At 37.3% G+C, this 17,174-nt stretch overlaps 1 protein-coding gene across 2 annotated transcripts in view; it reads left to right on the top strand.

Moving 5' to 3' along the window:
- Positions 1-2,473: 2,473 nt before the first annotated feature.
- LOC136843320 (FAD-dependent oxidoreductase domain-containing protein 2-like) overlaps positions 2,474-17,174 on the top strand; it is a 217,614-nt gene continuing 202,913 nt past the window's right edge. For both annotated transcript variants that reach the window (XM_067111594.1, XM_067111592.1), the window contains exon 1: positions 2,474-2,801. The gene's annotated coding sequence lies outside the window, so the exon portion shown is untranslated. The remainder of the gene's footprint in view (positions 2,802-17,174) is intronic.

Below are 17,174 nucleotides of genomic sequence, written 5' to 3'. Positions count from 1 at the left end.
TATTATTATTATTATTATTATTATTACTACTACTACTGCTACTACTTTCTGTGAAGAAATACAAAGTACAATGTGGACGTAGGATTCACATTTCGGGTACTTGAATCCTGGAATATGTCTGCGTTAATTTATAGATTTAAAAAAAAAATTGAGAAAACGTGATCCTGGGTGTCATCGCCAAACGTAGGAATTGTTTTTTATTTTATATTTGCGGGGCTTTTCCTCTTTGAAACGAAGTTTTTAAAACTGAGGCGTGATTTATGAAGTATGTTTTGTGTTGAAAGTCGAAGGAACAACACCGGTATTTAACAACAAGAGACGAAAAGTATGTTATTTTTTTATTCATTTTTTCCCCTCTTGCTATTCTTCTTAGAGTGCTAGGTTACAGATAGATAACGAAGTTATCGTATTATCATCTGCCGCTCTCCCCTCTGAATCGATATAATCCCTTTATATGATACTCTTATAGCTCTTTAGGCCCCTATTTGTATATATTTATTACCAAGCCTAAGTGACCTATAGGATATATATGTTTATTTACGAAATTTTCCTGCCAGTGTCAAAGCAATTACCAAATAGATTTATTCCCTGCGAACTAGAAAGTAGAAGGTTGGGCAACATAGAGCTCCTGTTTTCCAATGATGGTTTCTGTGACTTATTAAGGCACGAGGAACATTTCTTGTGGACATCTGTTTCATTGTATCAGAGCGATTTCAGACTTGTGGATAACTTTAAGAACTGTAACAATGAAGGTTTCTGCGAGTATCATCGTTAAATTTTTACTGTAACCTTGCAAGATTAGTGAATTATCTTTTTCGTCTTATTCGAAATTTTCATTATCATTGGCCTTCATTCCTTGATTTAAATTAAAGATTTTTAGGGCAAATAAGTTAATATATGGGATGTAATCTTTAGCCCACTCCAGTGTCCGTTGGGTAACAACCTCTATGCCACCTTCTGACGTCATGTATATAATATATATAACATATATATATATATATATATATATATATATATATATATATATATATATATATATATATATATATATATATATATATATATATATATATATATATACTATATATATATATATATGTATGTATGTATGTATGTATATATATATACATATATATGTATATATGTATATTATATATAGATATACTGTATAATATATATATATATATATATATATATATATATATATATATATATATATATATATATATATATATATATATATCTACATATATGTATATATGTATATGTATGGGCAAGTAACAATATAGGACGTTATTTATAGTTCTTTCTTTGGGTTCCAACTTCTAACACTGTTATGAAATGCGATGAAAAGAAGGCTGCCCCAGGAAGGGCTGAAGTGTTCTCTTGATGACAGTTGACAGCGTTTGAATTCCGTCCACTTTGATAGGGTTGTTCCATTCTATAATCTTCAGGGATAACATTGGTTCTCCTTACGCTTCGTTCCTTCACCCTTGTTCCGCTGGAGTTCATATCTAAAATTAAATATTGTGTCACTATGTATAACTGAATCACGAAAATATGTGTCACTAATGTGTGAATGTTTTCTCTCCAATATGCGTTAGTTGTCTGAGGGCAGACCAGTCAGATTGTGAGTCTAGTATTTCCCGTTCCTGATTTGCTTTCTCAGTGCGGGAGAATGATTATAGTTTTTTTTTTGGTATAATGGTGAAACTACTAGCCATTGCATTCATCATTCAGATGCGTCACCACCACACATCACTATCTAACTCTTTTGTCATTCATCATCACTCATCAGTTAGTTCTTTATGCTTTGTACAGTTTTGTATGAAATAAAATATTATAAACCCAATTTGTTTTTTTTCATTCTTGCCGAGGAATGCATGAGTAGACTGTGTGTTACTTTTTAAATTGAAGCTTTAACCTTTTTTTTATATCAAATATAATCCACAAGGCATTGACGTGTCGGCAAAGATGAATGGTAAACTTTTACGCCTTACTTATCTGAGTAACCTACTTCTTTTGGTAAAATATAAGCTTCACTTCTCATATATGTCAAACAGTTCGTTAGCGACGCTTATAATTCATTACGGTTTCCTAAGAAACTGAATATCCTAATAGGTCTAGCAAGAGAGACAGACCCTACGTTTTCCAGATGAGAAAATATATATTAGTGTCTGTATGTGGTTGTGCGTATTGATGAATCCAGACTTAAATGATTTCCAGAATATGTTTATAAAATAAAGTAAAGCAAACGTATGTTGGTCAAACATTATTGAAGGTAACCTTGAGTTTTACTATCGTGAGTATGCGAAATCTCAAAACCAGATCATTTTTTTGAGAAGTATGAAGATACATTTTATCAGTCATGTAGAAGATGAAACTCAGAGAGGGCCTAAGGAAGTTCATGACATAAAAATTGAGGGAGCCGTTGGAAAGACTCACTCTGGGCAGGCAGCCAACTTTGGCCCACAACAGTTTACAGTCTTCGTCCCAGAGACGCAGACAACTAGTAGTTACATTATACCTTTAGTGTCGGGTGTAGGGTGCTCCTTGTGGTTTATGTGTATATCTAGTGTATAAATGATTATACTTGTGTATTGTGACATGCTCTGAACGACAGTGTTAAATTAAAAGACTCCGTGTTGTAAGTAACCTATATTGTTGACAGACCAAGGTACAGTCGATGTTACCCCCCCACGTTATGTTGGCGAAACAACACTACCTCAAGCTTAAGAAAGACAGCCTTGATTTTCATTTCAAGTCGCCTGGTGTGGGCTACGTGCAGTTCAGGATATCTGGTAAGTAATAATTTATTATTTCGTAATTCAGTATCTTTATTGTTTACCAACTGACAGGAGGATCCGAGCCGGGTGTAGGTCTCGTGCACCCAACATGCGATTTTGACCTGTGCACATGATGAAAACCGTTGTTGCGGACTATGCTTAAGCATTTCCCATGTTCAACAGGCAGTTGTTTACGCAATTGAATATAGGGTCAGTCACGTGGAGATACTTATTAGCTCTAACGTTACACAGTTAAAACAGCGTAACATAGGCCAAGAAATTGTCAAGACTAGTATGTGCAAAGTATAGGCCTCGGTTCGGGTTACACTAATGTTGTTTATCAAAAGGATTATTCAAGACAATTCCATTCCGTGTAGGTTTGGCCAAATAGTTTTAGTAGCTCAAGTAGTTGAGTACAGGCTGATTAATCGTGCACAGGTGACAGCATTTTGCGAAGTTGACAACATATTTTACTTCAGTTTTACCACCAGTGTTAAATATAAGCCTTATTACAACAGCAAATGAGTAATCAGCCTACACACACAGTTCAGAGCTTAAAATAAAACATGCATACCAGATGGGATATGTATAGGTCTATGTTACAGAAACTATAAGTAAGACAAGGTGAAGGGTGTTGTTGAGAGGCGAAGTCACCGGTTTTGTCCAGCGAGAAAGTTCCAAATCTAATTATGTGAATATGGGAAGAGTCCAAAGGCAATTATATAAACAATGAAGTCAAGGGTGGAAGAACCTTAGCAAAGAACATTAAATGTCACGTACAGATCTCTTTTCCGCAAGGGGTTAGTGCCGTTAGTGCACCTCGTGCAGTGCACTGTAGGCATTGCTTAAGGTTCTTTGCAGCTGCACCCAGCTGCAGCCCCTTTCGTTTCTCTGTGCTGTACCTACGCTCATATTCTCTTTCTTCCATAGTACTTTCCACCCTCTCCTAACAATTGATTTACAGTGCAACTGCGAGGTTTTCTTCCTGTTACACCTTTCATACCTTTTACTGTCAATTTCCATTTCTGCGCTGAATGACTTCATTGGTCCCAGTGCAGTGGCGGATCCAGGATTTAGGAAAGAGGGGGAGCTGTTTGTTAAAGTAAAGGGCGGCGAGCGCCGAAGGCGCGAGGCAATGAGCTAGGGGGTCTGGGGTCAGTGGTGCCTCCCCCCCGCGGCGTCAGGGGCGTAGCAAAACACTTTATAAATTTCACGAGCAGTTTGGGGCAAGTTTTGGTACTTTTATGGTGGTTAATATAAAAAACCTGTAACCAATAATTCTTGTTAGATAGAAACTAGTAACAGATCTCTACTGATTGATTGAAATTTGGGTATATAATACATTCCAGTTTCAATAGTTAAATACCTGTTGATCAAAACTGAAATATAGATCATTCATACCATTCTTTACCACAAATGTTAAATTATCTGCTATACTTGCATTACTATAAACATTGACTGTTGTACTCGTCTGTTTCAAGAAAGATTCTCTCTCTCTCTCTCTCTCTCTCTCTCTCTCTCTCTCTCTCTCTCTCTCTCTCTCTCTCTCTCTCTCTCTCTGTTGCAACTTAAGAATTTTGTTTCATTACTTTCCACATTGACCTGCTGTTCTGTTCTTTCTTTCTCGTATTTTTAGTCCCTCTCAGCCCGTTGTTTCAGCGTTGATTTTTTTTTATTTTGCACTTGATTTCTGAAAATCTGTTCTTTACACCGCCATTGTTACAGCAGCAATAACAACAACAGCAACAACAACAACAACAACAACTACTACTACTGTTATTATAAGTTTGGATTTTTGCAGACATTGATGTGTGATAATAATCCACTCTTAGGGGCGCCATTCATAGCTGAAAGGGTGACCTCCCCCCCACAACAAATCCGCCACTGTCCTAGTGCTTGGCTTTTGGCCTAAATTCTATATTCAATTCAGTTCGTACAGAGCTCCTCGCAAAGTACACCTTAATCATCGATCTCGCATAGGGATGGAGAAGGCACTCTGAACAAGGCGATTCGCTAACCCCATGGGAGGATGAATGTAAGATCATACGAAGAAATAAGCTTTAGTAGGACTTTACTTTTAAAGTAACGAGATTGAGTAAAATATCGTAGCCCACCACGTAAAGGTTACCCTACACTTGGTGGGCTGTGCAATTTAAAAATTAGGCATAGGCTTGAGTAATGTATGTTTAATTATTACTAAATGGTGTATTTCTAAAGGTAATAGGGAATTGGGAGAAATGCATTTTCGTCACCTTAGCGCTAGTACTAGCACTTGTTTACGCGGGATCTCTCTCTCTCTCTCTCTCTCTCTCTCTCTCTCTCTCTCTCTCTCTCTCTCTCTCTCTCTCTCTCTCTCTCTCTCTCTCTCTCTCTCTCTCTCTCTCATTTGAATTAGCATATTCATGAATTCTGTTGGGGCCCTGTTTCCTTGAAACTATCCGCAGTGCTACTGTTTTATATACGAATTACATCGTGTTTATTTCCAAATTTTTACGTGTTTGAATTCGTAGGGCATGTTACTCAATAATTTGGGTACCGTGGGATCCAACAGTCTTCTATTATATTTGATAAAAGATAGTTCCCCTGGTCTAATAATTATCTATGTTCAGTTGCACGAAAAGAAGTGTATTATTCAAGGGGGTCTATAAATTATCAGTTCATGGCCTCGTCACACAAGGGAATTCTTTCCGCATATTGTGATGCCTTGCCAGCTTATAAAGGCTCCAGGTGTGTGTTTGTATGTGTATATTTTGTCGCATTGACATAATTGGTAGTTATCCCAAGAAACATGATCAAGAGTGCCATACCCATGAACGTTGCTTCTGCATAGGAATTATCTTAATTCAGGAGATACTTGTACTTACGTTAATAAATTTCTTAAATTACTTTATTACGTTAATAAATTTCTTAAATTACTTTATTACGTTAATAAATTTCTTAAATTATTTTATTACGTTAATAAATTTCTTAAATTACTTTAGTAAATAGAGTGATTTATACAGCTGCAAAATTTCTGTAGATGTGGTTTTGTAGCTGATAGGTCTAGTCGTATTGTGACTTTGACAGACTTTTTTTAACAGTGTTATTATTAAAATAAACATCGTTTCACAAGTGTAACCCAAAAAGAAATGACCTCTCTATCTTTCCAGTTTAACTGGTATTGCTGTCAGTTTAGGGAACGTATTCGACAACGGTCACAATTGAAAATGGATGTCTTTTGTTTTCATTTTGTTATTTTCATTTGATATTTTTGGTTTTATGCAGGGCCCACTAAGACCCTAGACTTAGTGGGTCCTAGTTTTATGGAAATCTTATTCCACTGCTTTCCGCACCAGCTACGGTGCTCGTGGTGGCAACAAGTTGACGAACGTGCTTGACTAAATCACTTTTGTCACTTGATACTGGCTGCTTTGCTTGAATTCTGACGGCAATATGTGCGTGTGTTTGTGTATGGAGAGAGAGAGAGAGAGAAATTGCTCGAATGTCACCGCACTGATCTGTCGGGCGATACGCTTTCCGTCGTTGTCTAGACCTACTTTCGCCTTATCTGTTGCGCCTGCCCCTTCAGCTGGCTGTGTTCATCAGCCTCCTCTTTAAAGTAAAGAGAAGAGAACTGTAAAATTAACGGTACGAGAAGGGTATAGCTCATGTTACAGCCTATTTGAGCAACATTCGGTTTCTACGTCAACCTTTAGATATATCTTTTTCTGGCGTTATAACCGTCGATGGGTTTATGTATTCTGCATTATGAAGTAACGGAAATATGTAAAAACTCAAGTTACATTTATAAGTAATTTTTTCCTGCATTTATTTCTCTTTCATGTTTTGAGGCGCAGGTTAGGTTAAAAAGTTGAGTTGCAAGTAGACGTAAATACAAGAGGAGACATTAAATTGTTATTTGGTTTTGCTTTAAACGGAAATGTTTTAAGAAACGAATCATGAAAATTTTCTCAAGATCGCTTGTCGAAGAGTAGGATTATTATTGTACTTTTTAAATGGTACTTGATAGTACTATTCTTCTAAACAGTGACAATTTTATTCTCAAATACATAAGATAAACCTATGTATTTCAGAAAATAAACCAATAGTTGCATTTGAGCTAACATCTTTGACTGATTGACTGAGCTTAGTTAAAACACTATTGATTTTTCCAATCTTACATCATTCTCTTTCTTCATAATTCACTGTTCGGTTGTAACTACACCTGATTCTGACCTGTCTGAGAGGTATTTTCTTTTTCAGCGTCTGTTTTTTTCAGCACTTTACGAAATTGTTTGAATTGCTGGAAGCTTGGTGTTTTAGTGTGGATCCCTGTTAACTCTAGGCCCTGTCAAACCTTTAGTTTTATGACCTTAAAAATATTGCTGTTCCTGCAGTAGTATACATCATGCAGGAAACTTCACCTTCAGGGAAAAATTACCCCAGGCCGGTGTCTTTTTTTTTTCCTCGCTGTTAACTGTGGCTTGGACCATAGTCACTTTTCTTGACAGCCTGTCGTCCGCAGGCTTCACTTTGATAATTAACATTCCGCCTCTGCTTTTAGAGCACGTACCTCCTGAACAAGCTATCTGCTTTGTCGAACAACAAATTTATTCTTTAGAATATAAATTTTCTTTATCTCTACCGTAAAACTGCGGAACAGTCTTCCGGACTTAGGTGTATTTCTTATCTGCTACTTCTCTTGGTTCTCTTTCGCGATTTTTATTCTCTCTCTCTCTCTCTCTCTCTCTCTCTCTCTCTCTCTCTCTCTCTCTCTCTCTCTCTCTCCCTACATACACACACACATATTCCCTTCCGTAGAAGCTTTCCCGGGAAGCTACTTTTTTTATCTTGAATAGATACTGCATACTAAAATAATATTCAGATACTGTTTTTTGGATAGAGGCCTCACTCTTCTGTTCCATTTTTTTTTTATCTTAAGGTTGCAACTACTCAGGAAAGCCATAAGTTAATGGCCTCGTCACGTTCTGCATAAAAAAAAAAAGATTTAACTTTATTCATGGTAAGATAATTAATTTTTTCATTGTTTTAATAGTCTGTCATCCTGTAAGTAAGCAAGAATAATAGAATATTTTATAAATGGATATGTATGTTTCCATAAAGATGGCTTAATTCAAAGGACCAGTCTATTTTGATTTTGGTAATAATTCCGTTAGTTTTCCATTCCGTGCGCAAGCGCGGTTGACAGCTGAGACCCAGTAAGCAAATCGCTGGATTTGTTTTTTTTAAGGATGTGATGGTGATCCGTATCAGAATCTGGAGACGAGAAACTTTGGATTATAATATTTATATATATGCTTGACGTTAATTTTTACACAGTTGCAGCTGATGATAGCTGTACTGTCAGTGTTATCTTGTCTCTCTTTTACAGCTGAGCAGTATTCAGAATTACTCTTCTTTCAAAATCCGCAAACATTTATTCTGAAGATATAGTATAGGCTATATACAGTATATAGTATATATATATATATATATATATATATATATATATATATATATATTATATATATATATATATATTATATATATATATATATATATATATATATATATATATATATATATATATATATATATATATATATCCTCTTCTTCGTTTAGCGTGCTGTTTCCATTTTTCATATGGGGTAAGCACGATGCCTTCTTTAAAGGACTTTGATTTGGCGTTGGGGTTGGCCGTAGCCTTGATCGGCTGCCCTGCCTGACATCGCTTAGACCCCGGTAGCACATGTGTTTGTGTATCGTGCCAAATCCCCAGCTCCCTTTCTCCCAACAGCGAGGAGACGTGAGTGGTTAGGCCGACAGTTCGAGACTTGTAAGGCATCTGTTATGTTTTTTTTTTTTTTTTTGAAGATGTTGGAATGGCTTTGTTTGTGCGTGTATTTGTCTGTAACACCCATTTGCTTTCAGCAAACCTATCCGTTGATTACATACATAATCCCGGGGTGTCTACAGGGATAGCAAAGTGTCCGCCCCATGACCGGCCGGCTGCGGATTTGAACCCGCGACACAAACTTCTCATGAAGTCCGAGTCTGCTGCTCTACCGACCGAGCATCGAGGCTCCATATTTACATATATATATATATATATATATATATATATATATATATATATATATATGTGTGTGTGTGTGTGTGTGTGTGTGTGTGTATACTCTATGTGCCAAAAAGGTTAGTTTCCAAGCTGCTTATGGCCGTTTCACACCGGTTGCGATGCTAAGCGCGCCACGCTATGGTAGCCATGCTGTGGCACAAGGCTTTTAATTGCTGGCATTTGTTTTAAGCGAGGCCGTTCACACCGGGTGTGAAGCTATGCTACCGATGTCAGCGACATAGCGTTCTTAGCTTCCAAGATTGCCGGGCGCGCGATTTTTGTGGACGTAGCTCACCTCGCGCATGCTCACTTGGGTCTCACAGCAGATGTTCCCGCCTCCCGCTCCCTGTAGTTGGTGTCCTTCTTAGTATCTTGTTCTATGAATGACAGAACTTCAGAGAACTGAGCTGAAGACAGTCTGAAATATTGTCTAAATTTCTCCTCATCCATTTCCCAGCTCTAGAACAAGATGATGATATTCACCAAATTCTAGTCTTTTCATACTTGAGTCATGCACCAACTTCTTTTTTCTCTTATTCATTGCTAAACTTAACAGAAATAGCTCCCCCTCCTCCCCCACCATCTCAAGGGACAACAGCGTACCGTCTCCCATCGCTGCAGCAAAGGAACTGTGAGTTCGCAGACATTCATAGCTTTCGGTGCGAACACATGCATAGCGAGTATAGCTAGCATGGCTCAGCAGCATAGTGTAGCGCGCTTAGCATCGCACCCGGTGTGAATGGCCTCGCTTAAAACAATGCAATTAAAAGCCGCGTGCCGCAGCAAGGCTACCATAGCGTGGCGTGCATAGCATTACATCCGGTGTGAAACGGCTTTATGCTCGTTCTAGGATCCTTTTTTTTTTTTTGGAGGGAGTGTCATTACAAGCGAAAACCTTACGACATGTCGTATTTATATATATATATATATATATATATATATATATATATATATATATATATATATATATATATATATAAATATAAAGAGAAAAAGTGTTTTGATATTACATTTCTCTCCTCATTATTCGAGTTCTAGGACAGCGTCCAAAGATCAGGTGGCGGTATAGTTAAATGTGCACTTATTATATCGCTAGGCTAAATGTTTACCGACTTCAAATATTAATGGACTAAATGTCGACCGACTTCAAGTATTAATGGACTAAATGTCGGAAAGGTGGGATGAAAACGCAACAAAAAAATAAAGTTTGAAATAAACTATAAAACTTAGAAAATAGAATACAAATATTCATATAATTTCTCTGGTATCGCTTCTAAGTGTTCCAATTTCCTTTCCTGTAGGCGGGTGGTGACGTCAGTGCACCTCAAGGGATGCATTGTAAGCATTACTAAGGTTCTTAGCAGCGTCCCTTCGGCCCTGAGCTGCACCCCTATCATTCCTTTTACTATACCTCCATTCATATTCTCTTTCTTCCTTCTTACTGTCCACCTTTCCTAACAATTGTTTCAGAGTGCAACTGCGAGGTTTTCCTCCTGTTACACCTTTCAAACCTACCTACTATCAATTTCCCTTCCAGCTCTGAATTGCCTCAAAGGTCCTAGCGCTTGGCCTTAAGCTTAAACTGTGTATTCCATCCCATTCCATTCCAGTTTCCTTTGGGCTTAACAACGAGCCACACACGATTATTATTTTGTATTACCGTAGTTCATACTGCTGGCCATGACAATTAAACGTCGGGCAATTCTTCTTCGCTAACTACGTCTAATCAGTCATGAAAGTATTTCAAGAATTCACCGACTGTATTGTGTAATTCTTCCTGGAAGGACTCCCTCAAACCCTTGAAACAGTCTTACGCATCAGTATACATCATCAAAGGAAATAAATGCAGATACATAAGCAGGCTCTGAATACGAATATTGCAAACGGTAGGTCCTCAATTTTTCCCATAAACTGTGGACGAGACAGTAAAGAAACCACTTACAGACCGCACTTCCTGGGAAGAGCTTCACCACGATGTTTATAGCAGAACGTTCAAAAGCCATTGAAACTGAAAGTGGGTATAAATTATACCTTTTCAAGCCAGATGGCTATCATATCATCTAAACACCCACATTTTTCTTGGTTATGACACGAGACTCAAGGGGAGAGTTTTCCCCTGAGTAAGAACGTGAGTTGTGTAAAGCTGCTTTCCAAAGTGCAGTCAAACATGTTTCCCGCAGGGGGGTTGTGCCGTCATTGCACCTCATGCGTTACACTGAAGGCATTACTTAAGGTTCTTTGCAGTGTTCCTTTGGCCCCTAGCTGCAACCCCTTTCTTGCCTTTTACTGTACCTCCGTTCATATTCTCTTCCTTCTATCTTACTTTCAACCCTCTCCTAACAGTTTATTGAAAATGCAACTGCGAGGTTTTAGGTTTTTCATCTTGTTGCACCTTTCAAACAGCGTCACAAAACCAACTTTTTTTTTATTAATAAATCGAGGATTTTTTTTATTTATTTATTTTATTTATTTTATTTTTATTTTGAGGTGCTTTAAACGCTGACCCCTTCATTTTCGATCGGCGAAAATGGCTTTGGTCAAACCCTCATCAAGGGACCGTTACTGGCGCATTCGTATTTTACGCGCAAGTGACTCTTGCATTGGCAACGTTTCAGGTGGGCCTGCAAGAAATGTTTCCTGTGCACTTATTGATTATTTTCAAGTTATTTCTCTCGAGATTTTCGCATTTTCTTTCATCCTATCGTAACATATCTGAAGGGTGATCTTCTTTAGCTGCAAGGCAATATCCTTGTCTTCTACACTTCCAGTCATTTCTTCCGTCGTTTTTCATGTCCACCACACAGATATGTCCTTTGTACAAAAAGCCTCTTACCCTCCATGTTTGTTGAAACTAATTCCATTTAAAGAAGGAAAGTTTTCCTCAAGGACTGACTTTGTACTTTTGAATCCCAAAGAAGAAAGCGAGTGGGATTTCGATCAGAGTGAGGATTTCTATTTTGATCAGATGGTAATTGTGTACTGATAACGCTCAAAGGAATGAAAGAACGTTCATGACTGATATGTGGCTGTGTTATCGCCACTATATCTTTAGCATTTTATCTCGTCGACACAGTCTTTTCGACATTAGAACTGTCAATGTTTCGACATTAGAACTGTCGGATGTTTCGACAGTCAGCCACCTTGCCCGTCGACGGTTTGTCGGCACGCTGTAATTCGTAGATTCGAAATATTTTTTGAGATGCAGCATTAATCAATGGTTGCCATGGTAAAGCCCATGAGCAGGAAGGCGTTCTTTTAATGCAGTGGTTGAAATCGTAGTGTACATGCTCGAATCTTCTACTAACGAGATGTTTTCAACGTCTTGAAGGTAATGACTGAATTAAGATAAATATAAAAATTAGAAATTGAAGTGCAAAATTAATCCATGGTTACCATGGTTACGCCCACCAGTACGAAGAGATTCTGTGTATGTAACAGGTTGAAATTATAGCCTACGGACGAGATTTTTTTTTTATCATTTTGGAGTTAACCATTGAATTAGGATATATAAAAAAATATAAATTCTTATTATGATTTATTTATGATTTATAATAATTATCGTTGTACTGTTTGGATGATGATGGAGTCCACACCTGTGTTTGACATTCTGTGTCTGATAATTAGTTACATGTTAACTAGTACTTGAATTTTTGAGTTAAGGAAACTGGCTAGCAAAGCTGTTTTATACCTGAAAGATATCTCAAAAGGGAGTCAGTTGTGATTCCGTTGGCCAAGGATTGCTTCTATATAGCCAGTTAGCTCTCCTCCCACACAGTTTTATAATCATAATAATACCGAAGGAAATTCGACGCTTTCCATAAAATATCTCTCTCTCTCTCTCTCTCTCTCTCTCTCTCTCTCTCTCTCTCTCTCTCTCTCTCTCTCTCTCTCTCTCTCACACACACGATAGCTAACTCGCCCTTGAGCTAATAGAGATCAGCTTGTTCCATTAAGTCGATTTGTTTTTAGGTCTGAACTTCATTATTAATTTAATTATCAGGGAAAGGGATTGGAGCGTTGCTGCTTAATTTTTAATGGATCCTATCTCCTGAGTCGTGGACACGCGCCGATTAGCACACACCTTGAAAAGTCTATAGGAAAATAAACAAAGTAAGGGCTTTTCGACGATAAGAGTATATCTATTCTCTCTCTCTCTCTCTCTCTCTCTCTCTCTCTCTCTCTCTCTCTCTCTCTCTCTCTCTCTCTCTCTCTCTCTCTCCTTTTTCTAGCCAGGACCAAAGAGAACTAAAAAGAATCTATAGACCTTTCTCGTAATAGGAGGTAAGTTATCAATCAGGTAAAACGACGGCAGGAAGAGAATACGTTTAATACAATACATGTCAAAACATCAATCCGCACCAGCTTTGTAGAGGTTAGGCCTATTTGCTCGTGGTAAACGTAGGTCAGATTCGGTGATTATTTAGAGCACAGAATCTGTTGAATTTTCACGCATCTAAGAATAAAAATGATGGTGTTTGCGGTAATAGGAACTGCGGTTTCGTGGCTTGCAAGGAAATTTGTATCCACACTAAGTGTTGTAAAGGTTATTCGTTCCTTATTCCGTGATTATAAGCAATCTGTTAAATTTTTACTCATCTGAAAATGAGTGATAGTATTAATGACAACAGGAACAGTGGTATAGGGGCCTGAAAGGGAAATTTGAGTTTTGTATCAGCAGGTTACTGTCCTTGCTAATTTGCCCGACATGCTACTTAGACCAAGTTTTTGAATATTAATTCCTTAACCATTTGAGCATCTAAAGGAAAAGGAACTGATGCGGGGTAGAGTTGATTGCTGTTGGTATCACAGTGACTATGCTCTAGATGAGTAGGTGGAAATAAAAGGCTAATTGTTAAAATGTCTGGGTTCGATATACACTATCTGAAATAAATGGAGCGTGAACTTTGTCAGAAAATGTCAAAAGATTGAGGTTGCTTTCAAAAATGTTCACTTTTTTCAGTCGTCATGCATAACTAATTTCCATTTCTGTGTCACTGGTTTATTTGAAGTACATATTGCAATAAACAGGATGATGACCATATCATAAAATTCTCTGACCTTTTGCTTGTATGGCTCTCGTACCATGACCTTCCACACTCCCCGTCATCAGACTTTCCTCTTCCTCCCAATTTATCATATGGTCTTTTAATTATTGTTCATTTGCCTGTTATTACGTCCTTCGAAGGAGGGTTTTTTGAGGAGTTTCGAATGCATACTTACATGTTTAATTGTCTGTTTGGTCTTAGGATTACGCAGAAAGTTAGGTGTGGATATATATGAAAATCTTACCTAGGATGGACCTCGTGGTTGGCAACAAAAAAATAGGCTTATGGAGATGATACGAATATAACATTCTGGGGTGAAGGGACCTTTTTTGGGGTTAGAGATAGATTTCTCAGCATTTATTCTCATTATTCCCGTCTTTATTCTCTTCTGTCCTTTTTTCACATACGGTTGTCCTAGACTGTGGAAGCTCAGTAGGCAAGTTCTTAGCAATTTGTTTTTTTCGTTCCTTATGAAATTGATGCTCTTTTGAATAATAATTCGTAATAATAAATATTGTGGAAGAAAATTAAATTTTCACTGAAATATTTACGTACTGTACATGTTTATGGAACAACGCCATGGAAATATCATTCGCACCAGTATCTGTCCTGTAAGACGAATAAATAAGTTAAGTCCTGTCTGAACTTGCCTTACGCCAACACGGGCTCTCGCTCTTGGGCAGCCTGCAACATTTATGAAACTGAATTCTTAAATTATATGTATACGGTACAGTTTGGACAAATGATACTACTATTTTGACGTAACCTACTTCATACTGGGAATTTTGAAAGGTATTATCGATAGTGGCGGCACTTTAGAATGAAATGCTTAACGATTTTTCAAAAGGATATCAACTTCGTTTATGATTTTCATACTTTAATAATAAACTCTGCCCATTTCAATGCACTTTTATCTAGTCCTGTCGATAAAGTCTAGCCAAATAGATATGAAATACTTTTCGGACCACCGCAATTCGGTGACAGTATCTTTGCTAGGAAGAATTGTTGAAGGAAGCAGGAAATCTAAGGGGAGGATGGGGTGAGGTTGGGAGTCCCATACTTCCAGGGTTTGGTAGGAGTAGGGGGGAGGTTGGGAATGGTAGGGGGAAGCAGGGCAGCGGGAGTGACTTCGTAGTATTAGCTTCATCCACTTAACCACACCTTGCTTATGAAACTAGTCCAGAAATAACTATGGGGAGCGGTCGCTTTCAAGGATGGTGACGTTAGATAGACTATTGATATTTATTAGTTCGTCTGTATGTGGTTAAAATTTTAACATACGTACTCATTTTGTGAAATAATTGGCTACAGACGTTCAAGTTACAATGGCTCCCTTAGGAGGAAGAGAGAGAGAGAGAGAGAGAGAGAGAGAGAGAGAGAGAGAGAGAGAGAGAGAGGGTGGGAATTATTAATATGATGTTAAATTCTTAATATATATATATATATATATATATATATATATATATATATATATATATATATATATATATATGCTTATTTTATGAGAGAATTTCTTTTCCTAGGCCTGTAAGTGTCGATCATCTAATTTTTGTAAAAATATAAAAAATTCCTTGAAAGAAAAGAGACAGGTATTTTTATTTAGGTTTTGAATTCAGAATGTTACTCTCCGTATTTATTGCTTCAAAACATTTGCCAAAGTTTAGCAAATATGTGGCATCAATTGTATATTTCGTGCAAGTATTAGGAACTTCCAAACGAGACAATGAAAAAGATGATCATTTAAAGTAAAATTCTTGTTTTACTTATTGATTTCATGAGCATATTAATTGTTGTTGGCCTACAATCAAGCAGCAGAGGCAGTTGTAAGAGAGAGAGAGAGAGAGAGAGAGAGAGAGAGAGAGAGAGAGAGAGAAATACTAGAGTACAGTATATTACAATTCATAGTTTTGCGACTAACTACCTATTCAAAGATTTCCTCCACTGTTAAACACAAAGTAAATTTTCTCCAAGGTCTGCACTTTTGTTGCTGTGAAGCCAGTTCGATAAAAATCCAGCCGGTCACTCATCAGTCCACCGTGATTGACAAGTGACAATCTGGTGTCTTTTCTCTCTCGTGTTTGAGGTCATAATTTGAAGGATGTATTGCTGAAATAATTTTCTATTTTGTTTTTAACAAAATTACTAATAATAATTTTTTGTTTTTCATGTACAAAAGGAGGAAATGCAAAGTCTTTGTAAACGTTTTGAAATTAAGCGTTGTTTTGTTGATCGCAAGTATATAAAATAATTACGTACATTTTCAATATAATATTCTCTGTGTGGTTGGTGAACCTATTCTTAGTGGAATATAATTCGTATAATTCCATTAAAGACGATCTGGCAACATTGATGTGCTAGCTGGAGTTTACCTTAATTATGTCTTCAGAGCTTTCGTAACAGCAGTAATGATATTAATGAACACGACTAGAAAATAGGTTGGGAGAAAGTAATAAAGATAAATTGGTAGAGCCGAATAATGGAAAGGATGCATAGGGATAAACCGGTGTAGCAAACAAACAGTTACACTTACGACTTTGGGGCTGATCTAAAATAGGCCTATGACTAAAGCATGACTACGATTATTCATATTTTAGGATGAACTTGATTTTCAAACATGGACGAACCAACATAATACTGAACGCTCTGAAAGCGCTTGAACTAACCTCAGTTGATGGCATGCATATGCAAAATGAATCTGAATGTAAAGGTTTTCATTTGCAGACAATAAAGTAATTAGTCTTTCTAACCTAGGCAAATCAGTGATGGCGGTATATTTTTCCTGATGACCTTGTTATTTCGAAAGGGTAAAGTTATCAACCACCATCGCGGAAATAGATCACCGTTTGAGCTTGCATTCATTAAATGAGGATTTCTATATTGATTAAGGGGCATTAATATCCACTTAAGCTCCAAAACCTCAAGTATCTCTCCGATAGTGTCACTAGGCCGCTGTTGAATCGAGTATTGAATATTGTCCCCAATTTGCGTGCTGGATTTTATCTCTCTCTCTCTCTCTCTCTCTCTCTCTCTCTCTCTCTCTCTCTCTCTCTCTCTCTCTCTCTCTCTCTCTTCAAGCAGTCAATAGGACAACTTATTGAATCAATTAATAAATATTCTCGCCAATTCAAATGTTTACTCTCTCTCTCTCTCTCTCTCTCTTCTCTCTCTCTCTCTCTCTCTCTCTCTCTCTCTCTCTCTCTCTCTTCAAGCAGTCAATAGTACAACTTACTGAATCAGTTAATAAATATT

Source organism: Macrobrachium rosenbergii, chromosome 11, assembly GCF_040412425.1.
Source record: "Macrobrachium rosenbergii isolate ZJJX-2024 chromosome 11, ASM4041242v1, whole genome shotgun sequence".
NCBI lineage: Eukaryota > Metazoa > Arthropoda > Malacostraca > Decapoda > Palaemonidae > Macrobrachium > Macrobrachium rosenbergii.
Note: the sequence above shows the minus strand (reverse complement) of the source record. Positions and strands in the feature narration are given on the sequence as shown.